The sequence below is a fragment of the Chelonia mydas genome, chromosome 7, assembly GCF_015237465.2.
Source record: "Chelonia mydas isolate rCheMyd1 chromosome 7, rCheMyd1.pri.v2, whole genome shotgun sequence".
Taxonomy (NCBI): Eukaryota; Metazoa; Chordata; order Testudines; family Cheloniidae; genus Chelonia; species Chelonia mydas.
In genome coordinates, this window is record NC_057853.1 from 120,325,933 (window position 1) to 120,342,666 (window position 16,734).

Consider the following 16,734-nt stretch of genomic DNA (forward strand, 5'->3'; position numbering starts at 1 on the left):
GCAGCAGGCTGTTTCAACTCCAGCTGATGAGCCTTGGCGCTTTAGCTCATGCTTTTAGCTCGGGTTCGGTCCCTGGTGAGTTGGCCGAGCCGAAGGCCATCACCCCTACTTTGGCTGAGAGTGCCCAGCATCCCCTCCTCCCTGTGACTCAACCTGTTGGGGTCAAAGGAAACCCAGGGCTTGATCCCGACACCCCCTGAAACCATGGGGAGACTTTCCCTGGACTTCAGCGGGCGCTGGAGCGGGCTGGCCTCCTCGGAAATCAAGCGGCTGGGATGAGGGGAGGCGACTGGCTGGCAAAGCCGTCTGCCGAGCCTGTGAATCCCCGAGAAGGAGCCAGCTGGAGAGATCTGGGCCTCTCCCCCGGCATTAGATTGCGGAATGTGCCACGCTGAGGGGCCTTTGATTGGAGTGATGGCTCCCAAAGCCCCCCTCCCTTCCCCCAATTCCCAGGCCTCTCTCCAAGCCGTCAGTTATAACGGGCATGATTCATTTACAGGGGTGGAGGAGGATGGGGAGGAGGGAGCCAGTACAGTGGGCCGGAACCGGAACAGAAACCCCGATTAAACTAGTTTGATCCATGGCTGATGGCAACAGCTCAAGGCCCAGCCTTGGGGCGAAGGGGAGGCAGGGCTGAAAGGAGCAGGGAGAGGAGAGTGGGAGGGTGGTTCAGTGGTTACGGCCCTCACATGGGACTGGGTTCAATTCCCTGCTCTGGCATAGGATTCTCGTGCAGCATGTCAGTGCTCTGTGCCTCAGTTTCCCCCACCACAAAATGGGAGTAGTGACACTGACCAGCTCTGAGAGCGGCCAAGCCCTAATGTAAGAGCAAGGGGGGGGGTTGTCGCTATTTCCAGAGGTGGACCTAGACACACAGTGGGTTGTGGTGTAGGTTTCTGTGTCTCCCCTGACGTTCTGTACAGCTGCTAAGGGTCCCGCTCTAAAGTTCCCACTTGATTATTCGAGCTGGCCGAACATTTCCCACCAGAAGGGGTTGGTCGGTTTTTTTGGATGGAAAATGGCGACTAAAGACCAATATTCCATCTTCATCCCAAACGTTCAATGAACCCTACCAGACATTTGCAGGTTTAAGGTAAAAATGTCAGAGCTGGGATTTTTGCAACCCCCAACCCACGTTGTCAGAGTTTTCCCTTCGCTTCCTCATAGGTTTCCATGGGGGGAAAAGATCATTTCCCACCCAGCTCTGCTGGAGGAACAAGGGCCTGGGGGCTGGATCCGACAGACCCTCGCCTCCGACCACGACCAGTAGGCTGCTATATCGACTAGGAACCGCCAGACGCTCGGAGCATTGTGGGGCACCGCCAGCCCGTCCCACACGCCAGGAGCGAGGGAGACCCTTGGCACGGTCGGGAACCAGGGCCTGCAGCAGAGCCAGCTGCTGGCCTCTCTCCCACAGGAGAAGAGGCTTGCCGTGCCTTGGCCAATCTCCCCGGGGATCAGCGCCAGGCTGAGCGACGTCACAGCTCCGGTGGGATGGGCCAGTGGGTGGGGCACCCGAGCAGGATCCGAGAGAGCGAGGTTCAGTTTTTGCCTGTGCCATGGGCGTCCAGTATGACCTGGGGCAAGTCGCGTAGGCTGGGCCTGGGGGACCCGGGCTGGTGGACTGGGTGTTTCCAAGCCTGTGTTTGAGTGTCCACACTGCATTGTTAACCCCAGTTTACAATTGCTGGACCTGGGTCCCACAACTGTGCTAACACGACCATGCTGCACTACACAGACTTTCGGACTTGGGGCTGAGGCCTGAGCTGCGTCCACAGTGCAAACCGAAAGGGCTTGGACCCACGTCACAGCAGGACTCGGGCTCTGACCCACCCCCCCAGAAGGGCCCTAGGTCCCAGGCTCTGAGTGACCCGAGTCAGACTGGTGTGTGTGTGGACGGAAGGGGAGCTTGGGCTCAAACCTGAGTCAGAGCGTGGGCGTGGTGAGCAGTGCAGACACACCCTGGCTCAGCTTCCCCCTCTGGAACGTGGAGAAAATACGTCCCAGCTGTGAGGATCAAATCCATTAGTGAGTGCGTGGAGCTCAGATACTACCAGGGGGAAGAGCAGCTAAGTGGATAGGCATTGGGAGGCATGCGTTATAACGTTTTGTGATTACAACCCTTCCCATCAGACCAGCTCTTCTCCTTCCGCCGTCCCCAAACACACAGCGCGCAGCAGTTAACGTTTGCCGAGCCAGGATATTCCTGGGCACCAGGGGAGAAAACACAGCTCTTTAATCTTCCTTATTGCTCCATTGCCTTCTCCATTCCAAGTCCTTTGCAGAGGTCATTAAAAAGCAATGAAGGAACCCGAGCACTTTGTATCCTTTGCAGACAGGACCGTCAGCCAAAATCGTGGCTTCAGTGCGTCCCCACTGGGGTGGTAAATCAAAGGGAGTAGAAACACAATCCGTTACCGAACGAGGGTGAATCAAAACAAGGGGCAATTGTCATCGCCTCCTGAAAGGAGCTGCCGGGCATCTTTGATACTCAGGGAAGGATTGTTCTCAAGTCACCAGTTCTCGGGAAGCGACTGGTTTCTAAACAGGCCTGAGACACCAGACACAACGTACCGAGCAGAGGAAAATGTGCAGGAGGAATAAGCCAGCTGAGTCTAGGAGATAAAACCTTCCTCCCGCGATTATTTATTTATTGCTCGTTAGGTGCTGAGGAAACAAGGGACATATGCCCTGTGAGTCACAGGTGCTGCCGGCCAGCTCTGCAATTAAGAGGGCAGGGAAGGGGAGGTGGAATTTTTCCTCTCACAAGTTTTCACTCAAATCCAGCTCAGGTCGCTAATGACCAAGAGTTGGCCCTGCTGTCACAGACGGGGCAGGTGGGTCTCAGGAAAGGCTGGTGAGGATGGATCCTGAGCCAGTGTAATGTCCATGTAACTGCAGCTGGACTAGCCCAGTGTTAGCCAGGAGCTGGAGGCTGAGTGGGTGAGGCGAGGTGGATTCCTCCATCATGCCTAGAAGCAGCCCCTGGTGAGATGAGAACTCAGGTGCATGATTTGTGCAGGGGGAAGGTTGCATGCAATGCGCCGAGCAGATCGCAGGCCCTAGGTTCCCATGTCAGCCCCTTTCACCAGCACGAAATTCACTTCAACATTAAAAGAGCCAGTAACCGGCCCCGTGCCCCAGATCCAGGGGTCAGTGCCCAGAATCCGTCGCTGCCATGGGACTTAATTAAAGTTATTTGTTGTAACTTTAAAAACCGGTTGTTCAGCACTCACCTGGGATCCTGTCCAGCCGTTCCTGTTAACCCTTCTGCTGCTGCACTGACACGCCGTTGTGCTCAGTGTAGCATTAGGGCACCCCTGGGTCCCTGGCCAGTGCAGCAGGGGCACCCATACTCATCAGCCACCCAGCAGCCAATATAAGTGACACACAGGAAGCCCTGGGTGGACGTTTCTCATCCTGCACCTCTGGGAGGCCTAGATGTGCTTCTTACTGCTGGACCTGCCCGTCACGTCTCAGCTGGGTGACAATTTCCAAAGGTGCCACCCCTCTGGGTAGAGCGGTCGCCCATTCAAAACTTCCTTCCCTGCTGCCTAAAAGCCCTGAACAGGTAGTTCCAGGGTAGCTGTGGGGTCATCCAGGGTGGCAAGTGAAAGCCAAGCACCCAGCTTGCCAGCCCAGCAGCCTGCAGCCAAAGCAACAGCTGCATCCAGATGTTGTGATGACATAATGGACAGGGGTCAGGCTGGGAGCAGCCAGGGTGGGGTGGGGAGGGAATCAGTCTAACTCCCCGTTAGCACTCTGCCGGCCAGTTCTTCAGAACAGGAAAATCTTCCCAGTCAGATTCATAGAATCATAGAATATCAGGGTTGGAAGGGACCCCAGAAGGTCATCTAGTCCAACCCCCTGCTCGAAGCAGGACCAAGTCCCAGTTAAATCATCCCAGCCAGGGCTTGGTCAAGCCTGACCTTAAAAACCTCTAAGGAAGGAGATTCTACCACCTCCCTAGGTAACGCATTCCAGTGTTTCACCACCCTCCTAGTGAAAAAGTTTTTCCTAATATCCAACCTAAACCTCCCCCACTGCAACTTGAGACCATTACTCCTCGTTCTGTCATCTGCTACCACTGAGAACAGTCTAGAGCCATCCTCTTTGGAACCCCCTTTCAGGTAGTTGAAAGCAGCTATCAAATCCCCCCTCATTCTTCTCTTCTGCAGACTAAACAATCCCAGCTCCCTCAGCCTCTCCTCATAAGTCATGTGTTCTAGACCCCTAATCATTTTTGTTGCCCTTCGCTGGACTCTCTCCAATTTATCCACATCCTTCTTGTAGTGTGGGGCCCAAAACTGGACACAGTACTCCAGATGAGGCCTCACCAGTGTCGAATAGAGGGGAACGATCACGTCCCTCGATCTGCTCGCTATGCCCCTACTTATACATCCCAAAATGCCATTGGCCTTCTTGGCAAGAAGGGCACACTGCTGACTCAATATGATTCAATCATATTTGCCTTGATCATGGACAGATGGCAGAGAGCGAAGTCCTCTGTCTCCTTGGGGCTGCTTAACGGGGTCTGAGATAGCCCATGTGGATCTAGATCATGGCCAGGGTTTGGGGCAGACCCATTTCTAGGTTGCATCTCTTTGCCCGAAAAGCATGGACTACCCCCAGTGACAAGGTTCCCGCAAGACATGGCTTTGAGCCTTGTGGGGTCAGAGCGAACCGAAGGGGTTAGAGCTGGCCCAAGTTTTGCATTCAAAATGTTTTCGCCACAAAAAGTGGCTTTTTTGTTACAATGAAAATTTCCACTGGAAATGTCAGTTTTCTATGAAATTTTGGGGGCTTTCATTGAAACCCCCCAAGTGACCAAATACCCCAATGTTTGGCGACAAACCCCCAAAGGTTCTTTGGTTTGGGGATGTTCAAGGAAAAACACAAAAGCTTTGGAAGACAATTTTTGATGAAAAAAAAAACGAAAGAAAAACATTGTAACTTCCATCAAAAATGTTTACAGGAACAAAAAGTAACTTCCCAACTGGGTCTCGGGATGGAGGCTCGTCTGGGCCAACTGAACCTCCTCATGGTGCTGGAGAATTCACCCAGGAGACAAGAAAATGGGGGCAGGGGTGAAAGGAGGCTAAGCAGCTAACTAGCCACCCAAGGTGTGACTTCAACAGGAGCGTGCGGGGAACCAACCGTCACAGTGTATCGGAGACAGCAGGAGGGGAAAGTCGTATGCTGAATAAACACGTATCAAGGAGACAAATCCAGAAACGCAAGTGACCCCTTCTCACCCATCCTCAAATAAAATGGGACTCAGATCCAAACCCCGCCCCCCATTTTTGCAGACCTCTAATAATTAACCAGGAGGAGAACAACCGCAGGAAAGACAGATGAACAGTCCTAGTCAAGAAGCATCTGATGAGAGGCAGAGAGGGAGAACCACTTCAGAGGCATCACTTAGCCTGTGATCAGCAGGGGCTGCAAACCCACCAGGGGTTAGCGCCTGACCTTGCAGCCTCAGCAGGAAGGGGAGTGCACTGCATAGCAGCTGTGCCTGATCTGGGCTTCGTCAGCCACTCGCTCCGACAGGACAGCGTCACCGACGGGCAAGCCGCTGGCCAGACATACGGATGGGCTCTGGGACTGGGAATCAAGAGCCGCCTTTCCGGCTGCTGCTGCCTGTCTCCTCCTGCAGATGGAAAGGCTATCGACTGGGGCAGGGGGTCATTGCCCCCCCGTGGGGGATGCTGCTGTGATTGAAATGCCAGCACCTGCCAAATGACACCCCTAACCAAAGGGCAGGGAGTCACCGCGTGCTCTTCTGAGAGTTGCAGAGACCACTCCAGCCCAGCAACCAGCTGTTTCTGGTTTCCTTCAGGCCACAACCTCAACAACTCTGAGGGATTATAGGGCTTGGGGCCACCTGGGCTGCTGAGGAACGTAGGCATTGCATGATTGGATTCAGAGGAAGGTGCCAGAAACCTTGCAATAGGCAGATGGGGGATAATCTACCCTCCTGGATAGTTCCTTCCTGACCCCATGATGAGAGGTTGGTTTATGTCCTGAAGCATGAAGGTTTGTTGGCCTCTTTCACAGTCTTTATGTTACCTTGGACCTGTCTGAATGTCCCCAGGGAAGGGGGGAGAGAGGATTTACTCCCCCTGGTTGAACACACCAAGAGCATCAGGCAAGGAAATCCATGCTCTTTAATGAGAATGATACATTTACATCAAGTATCGGGGGGTAGCCATGTCAGTCTGTATCCACAAAAACAACGAGGAGTCCGGTGGCACCTTAAAGACTAACAGATTTATTTGGGCATAAGCTTTCATGGGTAAAAACCCTACTTCTACTATAGTTTACATCATACATTTACATCATACATTCCTGAAGGATCCCAAAGCACTTTATAGGCCATGGACCCAATTTTCCTCTCTCACACGTTGGTGTCCATCAGGAATGACTCCGCTGAAGTTAACCGAGTTAAGCATGTAAAAGCAGGGTGACCACAGAATTGGATCTGGAACTGGAATATGTTAGGATCACTTCCCCCACCACTGAAATGCAGCCACCTCTGGGTGAGAGCAGCACTTCTCACTCTGCCAAGGTCATTTTGGGCACGGAAAGGCCTGTAAGAATGGTGCTGGATGCTTACGCAAACTCCTGGCTTCTGTTCAAGGGATTGAACAAAGCGACCCCAGGAGCGACCCCTACCAGGTACAACGTTCCCTCGGCTCGCAGCACCACCCGGCGTGATCTGTAGCCACTGCCCATGTGGGGCACGCTGCCTTGCGGCCTGGCAGCTGACACTGGAGCGGTCAGCAGTTCCTTCCTTGGCTGCGGAGACAAGGACAGGACTTGGAGAGACCTTGTGTGTGGGGACGCTGGGATGCACTGATTAGTCACTCTGGGATCAAGAAACCCATGAGAGCTACCGGCTTTGTCTGTGTCCAGCAGCCTCACCAAAACATCCCCTAGTCCTGAGTCCCACTGTACCTCCTGGGATCCTACAGTTGCCATGGAATGTAGGTACTGGAAGGATGGTAGGTCATAGATGGATGGTTCTTGGGGAGGTATCTATAGGAGGGGAGATCTCACCTACCCAGCCTTTCCCATCCCTACCTATTACAATTCTGCGACAAATCCTAGGACATAAGAAATATCTGTAACTGACTGAGCTGGTCTCCCTGCCGCGGAAGCAGTCGCTTCCCATGTTGGATTGACCAAAGGCCATGTGTAAAGCAGCTCCCCGTAAAGGACGGACTCTCAAGACCTCGCTCACCTCTGCCTCATTGTAAAGGGCAGCCCTGCGTGGCGGGCATGACGCCCAAGGGATGGAGAGGAATCATTGTCTGTGGTATATCGGGGAGGGGGCATGAAATGGAGCAAAGGGCAATGCAGGCGGGAATCGGGATAATCTCCTGAACGCGGAGCGCTCTGAGCATAGGGGGCATTCTCCCCAGGGACGTGCCAGACCTTCGAGCCCTGTTACTGAAGTCATTTGAAATTGAACAGCACTGGGCATGATCCGGTAGGAGGGCGATCCTGCCTTGCAGTGCTCACAGGCCTTTTCTCTCCCCAGCTTCTCTGCTTCACAGCTCAGTTCCCACCTGGCTAGAGGCAGGAAGAAGGGGGAGAGACAGGAGGGGACACTGGCATCCTGACCCCCAGAACACAGCGGCTGCGAGAAGTTTTGCAAGATGTGTCTGTGGCAGGGTGGATGCTATTCCCAGCCCCGTGGGTGAAGCTCTGTCTGTGGATTCACATGGACTCCGTTCCCCAGCAGGGATCCTTCAGCTCCAGGCAGAAGGTTTCACAAAGCCACGATTTTGCTCCAACTTAATTTTTCCAACGTTTTGGAATTTGTGCTGCTGTCCGAAGGCCATGGGCACAACCCGTCTCCTACGCGGACACGCCTGGGGGAAGGCTCCCCCACTAAGGAGACCCCATGTGTTTCATAGATACTAAGGTCAGAAGGGACCATCATGATCATCCAGTCCGACCTCCTGCACAACGCAGGCCACAGAATCTCACCCACCCACTCCTGCGAAAAACCTCTCACCTGTGTCTGAACTATTGAAGTCCTCAAATCCTGGTTTAAAGACTTCAGGGTGCAGAGAGTCCTCCAGGGGATTTGCTCTGGCTTTGCATTAGGAGTCAGGCGTATTTCTGGAGCCAGGGAGGGGAGGCGTATTTCAATGGCGTACATTACAACATGCCTAAAACCGCCCTTCAGTTATTGCCTGGTGCTGGGATGTACAGGATTGGCCATTAAACAGCACCACCTGCTGGCCAAGTCCCCATAGCACACCGCAACTTCCTAGCCGGGGGGTTCCTAGAGGGCACCCTTGCTCTCCAGGTCTCTCCACGCCCTTTGCAAGGCATCGGACGCTGACCGGGCCCTGGCTGCACATTCCCTCACGTGGCGTGTGCCCCTGCCAGGGTTGGCCGCACAGGGGCAGTCTGGCTGAAGGTTTGTATGGTACAGAAGGCTGAGGAAGAAACCCCACAGATGGAGAGTGATGGAGCACCCTACCCCATGGGGGATAACCTGTACAGGGGCGGATAGGCCCCTTGGCTAGCTCCACATCCCCCGTTCCCAGCCAGAAGCCCCCAGACATCACAAGGAAGGCCCTGCATATGTTATTCCAAGCCAGAATGGAAACAGAAAGAAAAAGACGTCTCCCGAGGAAGGTTCCTGAGCTCTCCAGCCCTGAAACACACAAACCCTGGGGCTCTCCCTGGCTCTCCAGTTCCCAGAGAGTTTGGAGGAACACAGCAAATTTTCGGTGCTGATCTGATGCCAACTTGGCCCAAGTTGCTCATCAATAGCAACAGGGTGAAATGTACAAGGGCACACAAGCCGCTCAGGCAGCCAGGCCCCCCACTGGAGGAGGGATGGCCCCTTGGCTAAGGCTGCAGAGACCCCTCCCCACACACCCACACGCAGGAAATGCAAAGTGCAACCCATGCGCTTTCAGCGTGAGCGACCTTTTAGATCAAGGGACGGCAACGAGACAAGATAGAGCAAAAGTAAAAATCAGAGAGAGAGAGAGAGAGACACACACACACACACACACAAGTACGTACGTACGTGCGACTCCTCTGGAACATGCTTCGTTGCCCCTGCTTCACAACGGGACAGCTTCCCCAGCAGGCCCCCTAGGAACTTAAAGGAGCCGTGCCCAGCAAACAAAATCATTACAGCTGCATACGCCACAGGTTCAATTCCTGCTTCTGCTGCCCCATTTCTTGCGAAACCTTGGTCAAGACATGTATGGGCCAGCCCTGCAGCCTTTTGTTAGATGAGTAGCCCCATGGATTTAAATAGGGCTGCTTTCCTGAGTCAGTGCTGAATGGCTGAGGGTATAGCCTCTCTGTGCCTCAATTTACCCATCTGCAAAGTGGGGGTAATAATACTTCTCTGCTTTATAGGGGGGTACATGTGGTTACATTAACACAGGAGGATAAAGTACTTTGAGGTCCTCAGGTAGAAGGTGCTAAAGAACTGCAAACCCTTAACCCCCATGTGTATAGCACTCACGTGACATGGCCCTATCTATGGTACTTGTCTGAGCACCTCACAATCTTTAACAGATTTATCCTCGCACACCCTTGTGAGGTAGGGCAGTGCAACGAACTCCGATTTAGAGATAGGAAACCGAGGCACAGAGAGACTCACCGGGACATAATCCCAGATCTCCCAAGTGACTCATGCCCTAACACCCAGACCACCCTTGCTGGCTAGGGATCAGGTCCCAAGAAGGGGGGGATCCCCCAAAATGTTCCTCCACTCCCCTTAACTTGTGATTAACTCAGTGTCCCAGGGAGACAAATGCCACAGAGAGGAGTTTCGGGTGGAGCAGGGGCTTGCACCTGGGCCTGCCAAGACCTAACATAGCGCTGGAATCACTGAGCCATCCTTCCTGACAGTCATCGCACCTCATCATGCCACTGGCATCACAAAACCCCTGTAGTTCAAAACTAACCCACTTCAGCTCTGCCTCCTCCCTGCGCTTATTCCATCTTATCAATAAAATGCGGGAGGGGGAGAAACAACCCCCCCCTCCCCGCCCCTCTTGTGTTTGAAGCAAGCAGGCCCCTGCCGGGGCACCTGCTTTACATAATTGAGGCACGGTGCTGCCCAAGCAGCCCTGAGACGCGCACGCCGGTGGGTTTTAATAAACACAGCCATAATGTGACATGCAATTTATTATGAAACTTAAAGCAGAAAGAGGCAGGGAAGAGAGGAGTTTAATAATAAAACCAGCCAGATTCCCAATATTAGTCACAGCAAACAGATGAGGGTCTTCAGCTTTGGCTAGGCTGTTTTAATGAATAACAGCTAAGTTGGTCTCCTGAGATACCGAGGGCCGGGATCCTGCACTGGGGAGGGTGAGCTGGCCACCGGTGGCTGGGTTGCTGGGGGTTTCTTTGCTAGATCATCTGCTTGCAACTAGCCCCTTTGCTAGTTCCCCCATTAAGCTCCTAGCAGAGCTCCACCTAATGCTCAAAGAGATACGCCTGTACCAGGCCTACAGCGCCCAGGCCGGGCCTGAGGGAGAGCCCCACATGGGATCTAAGCAGCAGAGGCTGGTCATCCAGGGCCAGAGAGAAACTCAGAGCCTCTCTGTCTCCAGCAACCTCAGTGAAGTAATCACAGCTGAGACTAGCATGGTCTTTGCAGTGCAAAATAGCAGAGACTCAAATCCCAGGATCTACCCCACCCTCCTGTGACTTTCAAAATTCAGATAGAGAGAGTCTGCGGGGAGGGGCACTTCTGCTCATTAGCAGCAACTTCCTCTAGCATTGCAGGGACACCCACAATCAGCCTACCCCTAGCTCCCATGACCTCTATCTATCCCCTCCCCCATTCTCTATGGGGTAGAGGGGATTTTATAGTCCTTCTGCTCCTACAAGGCCTTGAGCTTCAAGCCAGCAAATGCAACTAATCCACCTGACCTCCCCTTTATAAAAAAAAAATCTCCCACACTAACCTGTCCCCTCCCAAATCAGTGTATTTATAGGCAGGACAATAACAGGAAATAACCCGCACCCTTCAAAGCTGCCCCCTCCATTCAGCTGAACCAACCAACCAACCCCGCCCTGCCTCGCCTCTGCTAAACCCAGCCCCAACTGCCTTATTCCCATGAGCATGCTCCAGGAAGGCTTTAAAAGGGGGAACATGCGCTCCCACAGCCCCTTAAAGGAAATCCTGAGGGCTGGGTGTGCAAAGGGGGGAGGAACAGGCTTCTTAGAAGGGGAGGTTATGCCTTAGGGAGATCCAGAATTTAAATCTCCCTCCCCTAAAATTAGCTTGAGCAGTGGGGGTGTCAGCCTGTTTCCCTGTGTACGTTACAAACTCACCTGCAAACCCTCACGTGCTCTGCTCCGCACAATTGCTCATTTCGGTGCAGAAACGGTGGCAGGCTGGAATAGCAGGAGGCTGCGGGCTGGGATGGAGGGGCAGCTGCAGAGCCCTGTGTGCAGAGAGCCCAGGACTGAACGAGCTGGTCTTGGGGGATGTTGGCTGAGCTGCGGGGGGCCCAGAAGGCGCTGCAAGCTAGAACTGAGATAATGGCGAAACACACCGTGAGGCAAGGGAAGGGATAGCGTACGGGGTTGCTTCAGGTCCTGACTGAGGTGCCTTGGCAGATCCTGTGGGCGGCAGAGCAAGAGTAGCCAGTGCGAGGCAGGACAGGCTTGTGAGACCCAGGGGCAACTTACCCAGTATCTACCCAACAGTGCACGTCCCTTCCACTGCGTACTTATCCATCCACACAGGTAAGGACATAGTATTGCTCAGTCCCTCTCCTCAGCACCAGCCCGGCCCATCACGCGCTCTCTCAAACGGATTTAGGCTGGCGATTAGCTGCAAGGCGCTCTTTAGTCAAATGGACAGTGGGGCGCACCGGTGTCTGACAGTACTGTGGCTGCTGCCATTATGTGTAACACCAAAATGTGACATTGGCTGTTTCTTGGTACGCTAGTAGGGTGACCACAGTTAGTACAGGGAAATAGCGCCATCCAGTGGACAGGCCATGGAACTGGGAGTCAGGAGGAAACATGGGTTCTAATCCCGGCTCTGCCATAGGCACGCGTATGTGTTCCTGGGTATGTCACATTAATGTCAATCGATTGCTCCCTGCCTCAGTTTCCCCATCTGTATAAATGGGAATAATGGTGCCTGCACTTGTGATCTGCTTATGTTTTGTAACATGCTCTACTCCCGGGGCAATTCTGCACCAAAAAATTTAAAGTTCTGCACACTGAAATTTAAAATTCTGCATATTTTATTTGTCAAAATAACACTATATACTCACAGCAGTTTCAATTATTTTGGTAATTTATTTCAAAATACCTGTCAGCAAATCTGTCTGTAATAATACAGACACACAAAAGGTTCAGGAAATGTGTTCTGACAAATAGATTCCTTAGTAGGTATATTAATACAGAGCTTTGAGTAATAATTCATTTAAACTACAATACAGAACTGTATTTCTCGTACCCCTCAGAAGCTGTGCAAGGGCTTGGGGGAGTCGGGAGTAATGGAGGAGCTGAGGGAGGGGGAAGTAATTGCTGGGAAGGAGCCTGGGGGTGAACTTGGACAGTTGTTAGGTGTGGGTGGGAGAAATCTAGAACAGTTTTTTGGAGGGGGGAGGGATTGTTAGGGAGCCTCCCCTGTGCAGGCCCCTGGCTTACTCCTAGCCTCTCCCATTCAGCTGCAGACAGGAGGAAACCACCCCCGTCTAAGCCTGTTGTAGCTTTGCACAATTGGCCAGGTGTGGTGTGGGTTATATTTCCAGAACTGGGTCCCCCAAATCAAAATTCATTTGGGAGCAGGGGGAAGGGTTGGGTTTGAATCTCCACTGCCAGTCCCACCCCTGGCGGTGCCAGTTCTGGTTCACATGGGGCTGCAACCTCCAGCTGAGACAGGAGAGTTTCCATTATTTAAAAAAAATCCTTTGTTGCCAAAATTTCAGGTGACTAATTTGAGGCTTTGGTGTCATTGATCCTGAAATTCGAACCCTCAGTCTGACCCCTCCTCCCAGCCCTAACCCCAACCACTGGCCAGTGGGGGAAGGGGGGTCCCAAGCTAGCTGGGTGGATAGTGTGTTCATAAAGCCATAGGCTCTGGAGATACAAAGAACTGTTAGGGTCCCGTCCAGCCCATCTTGCTGGGATTATGTTGCGTTCATGGCATACAGAGAAATTAGATTTTGACTCCCCGCTCGCCTCGTCCTGGAAGCTTGCAACATCCCAGAACTTTATTTCTTAGAATCTAAAGCCTCTAGCATATAAGCCCAAAAGAGGAGTGAGACAAAGCAGGCTGCTCCCTAAAGCAGAGGCAAAACTTGCCCACCATGCGCTAGGCTGGCTTTTGCAGACTGCTTGCTGAAGCCCCAGATCAATTGCTTCCCTAGAAAGCCCCCTTGCCCATGAGCAGAAAACCCCAGAGAATTAAAGTGATAGTCTTTAGGCAAAGGCAGGGCTGTCCACCTCCCTGCTGATGTAGCATTCGTGTCTTGCGCCATCTAGCGTTCCTTCCAGGAGGGCTCTCAGACAGTGGAAGCAATTCTACCGAGCAGGCCTCATCCCATATCTTAACCAGGGCTCTCGAGCTAGATAAAGCCCTGTAAACGGCCTTTTCCTCCCAGCTTATCTGAAGGGCTGGCGGTGTCGTCCATGAAGTGGCTTTTCAATATTTTCTCAAGTGGGTTGATAGCCAATGTGTCAAGACTGGAGTTTGCTTTGCACATGTTGTGTGTTACATACGGAGACTGGGCTATATAGGTATCGATGTAACGACCAGCCTGAATCAGCGATCAAATGACCTACGAGGTTTACTTGTGAGTTTATTATGCAGGGACTTATTTTAATATAGGTTTTTTTTGGCAGTTTCCCCTTCCTCCCCCCCTCCCCATTATCTACAGCCACATCCCCTCTAGGTGTGTTGGGGAGATGGTCTCTGAGATAGCCTGGTATGGGTCCAGTAAGGGATTTGAAGACTAGGAGAGGACCTTGATTCATAGATTCTAGGGCTAAAAGGGACCAGAGAACTTCCCCAAAATAATTCCTGTTTGAACTAGAGTGGATCTTTTAGAGAAAAGAGCCCAGCTTGATTTAAACATCGCCAGTGACGGAGAATCCACCACGCTCCCTGGTAAATTGTTCCAATGCTTAATTACTCAGTGAAACAATGGAGGAAGCAAAGCACAGCGGGGATGTGTTCCCAGTCCCTAGGCCTGCTCAGAAGTGGCCAGCTGTGTGTTGGACCAGCTGGAGTTTCCGGCTAGCCGTGAGTGACAATCCAAAGTGGGGGTTTGAAGGGACAAATTCCTGGTTCATGGTGGCTTAGGAGCTTCATCTCAGGGGGTGCGGAAGTCTCCTGGAAATTGGGCAGTAGAAGCCATTCCTGGTTAGTTGTTGCTTGCGTCTCAAGAATCAGGGACATGTCTAATAGGATGCCAGGTGCCTTCAGTACAGGAGCTGTGTCCTGGTCTTTGGAAGCAGATCAAGCCACTTCTGGCTTCCTACAAGCATTGCTCCTTTCTTGCCTGGGTTGAGCTTCAGCCAGCTGCTTATCACCCATCGCAGGCATGATGAAAAGGAGAACTTGTGGCACCTTAGAGATGAACAAATTTATTTGAGCATAAGCTTTCGTGAGCTACAGCTCACTTCATCGGATGTGATGACATCCGTGAGAGGCCGTATCTGCTTGAGGATAAGTGGTACAGCTTGGCAATGGAACACATTGTGTGGGAGACACTAACCCTTTCTCTGAAGGGTCTCCTGCACGTGTTGAACAGGAAGGGACATGACAGAGCCCTGCAGGACACCACATGTGAGGGCTCTTGGAGATGAGGAGCAATTGCCCATCACTGCTCTTTGGGATCCATTGGTGAGAAGCGACTGGTTCCAGGACTGAGCAGTGCCCACAAGCCCAACCTGGTCACGTAGGCTGGATCAGCACCCCCTGGTGGTCTGCAGAGAAGTTCAGGCTGATTGTGAGCCACAGATGGGTGCTGTTGGTGTGAAGTTCCTGCCGCTCTTTCTATGGCCAGAGAAGGCACATTGATTTGCAAGACTGTTGCTTCCCCATGTTGTGTGTAGATAGCCTTGTCTGTAGGGCTTGCGAATGGCAGCCATTGGGAACAGTGTCACTTTTCACTGGCCACTATTCTGCAGGGCTTTGACTCTCACTGGGCATCCCTCGTACATGGGAGCTCATTCAATGAAGTAAGTAGAGAACTGTTTGAAGGGGCAGAATGTGGGTCTGCGAACTGGTGAAGGCAGTCTCCTGGAGATTGGGCAGTAGAAGCCATTCCTGGTCAGTTCATGGGCCAGTTTGTTTATTCATGAAACAAAAACAAAAATAAGTACAAAGCAGCCCATCCGATCTGTCACTCAGACAACCATAGGATAACACACCTGGGCGTAAAATTCAGAAATAACCTTAAGAACCCAAACCAGCCCTGAAACAACCCTACAAAAATGATGAGTTTGCATAATCTAGGGTGTTTCCTGAACCGCCTGTTGGGCCAGTAATATGAGAGGATACTGATGTTGGTAAAACTACCAACATAATAAAACTTTATTAAGAGAACAATTTACAGAGATGCTGCAACTGCAGCTAGCATTCCAGCCATGTGCACACAGACTGACTTCCTTGTACCTCCTCCAAACTCTTCCCTGCTGCAACCCATGCTCCTCCCTCAAAGTTCCAGGCAGGTTGCTACATCCTGCCCACTCCACTCACAAAAATAATCTAATGAAGCATAAAATAAACAAGCAAGTATTGCATGACAATTCGGCATTCAGAAACACCCCTACAATAGCAAACCAGTGTGCTCTTAGTTCCTAGCCAACAAAGCATTTGAGCATGTGCTTCAAGTTAAACACATGCTTACCTGCTTTCTGGATTGCGACCTTAGCCAGCTCATGAAGATGGTTAGAGTGAAAATGCCCAGAATTATGGGGACAGCTTTTTAACTCTACATGCTCTGTTTCTAAACAATTAAGGGAGTGACATTAGTATTGGTGAGGTAATAAGAGTGTAGGACACAGGTTGTGGGCCAGGTCCTTCTTGGCTGGAGGCCCTTGCCATAGAAATAAGATGCTCTCAATGAATGAACAGTCAGTGAGCACTGAGAGTACAAAAAGCAAGTGAAATTCCATTGCATGGCAAAGATTTCCCCCGCTGCCTCTTGGCTCGTCCACTTCACGTTGGTGGGGAGGCCGGAGATAAGATATGGAGCTGGTGTCTGTTCTTCCCGGGGGGAATGGGAAATAGGGGGGACAGAGCTGTCGATGGGACCAGAGAAGTAGTCCGCGTTTGTGTGTGAGCTGGCCTTGGAGTTAGCAAAGAGCACGAGTAGCCATCTGTTCATAAGGCCCCCGAGAGTGCTGGCTTCAGTCATTTCTGACACCCGGCTTTGGGTTATCTCCCTGAGCTCTGCACAATGAAACAGCTTATCAAACAGTGGCTTAGCTGGCTGCTGTCTCTCCTCGCTGCGATTCCCAGCTCAGAGCTGCTCTCTGTCACCTTCCTCCTTTGTGACAGCCAGAGGCAGGCAGGCAGAAATCAGAGCCTTGCATCCGCTCTCTCACAAACCAAAGGTGATTTTGGTGCATTGGATCCAGATCCCAGCTAGTCCAGCCTTTGGGTCTGCCGCCCCAGAAAGTGATGGCTGCAGCTTCATAAAAGTAGAACCAAAATCCCAAGGAACCTGAAGAATCCTAGAAATGTAGGGCTGGAAGGGACCTCAA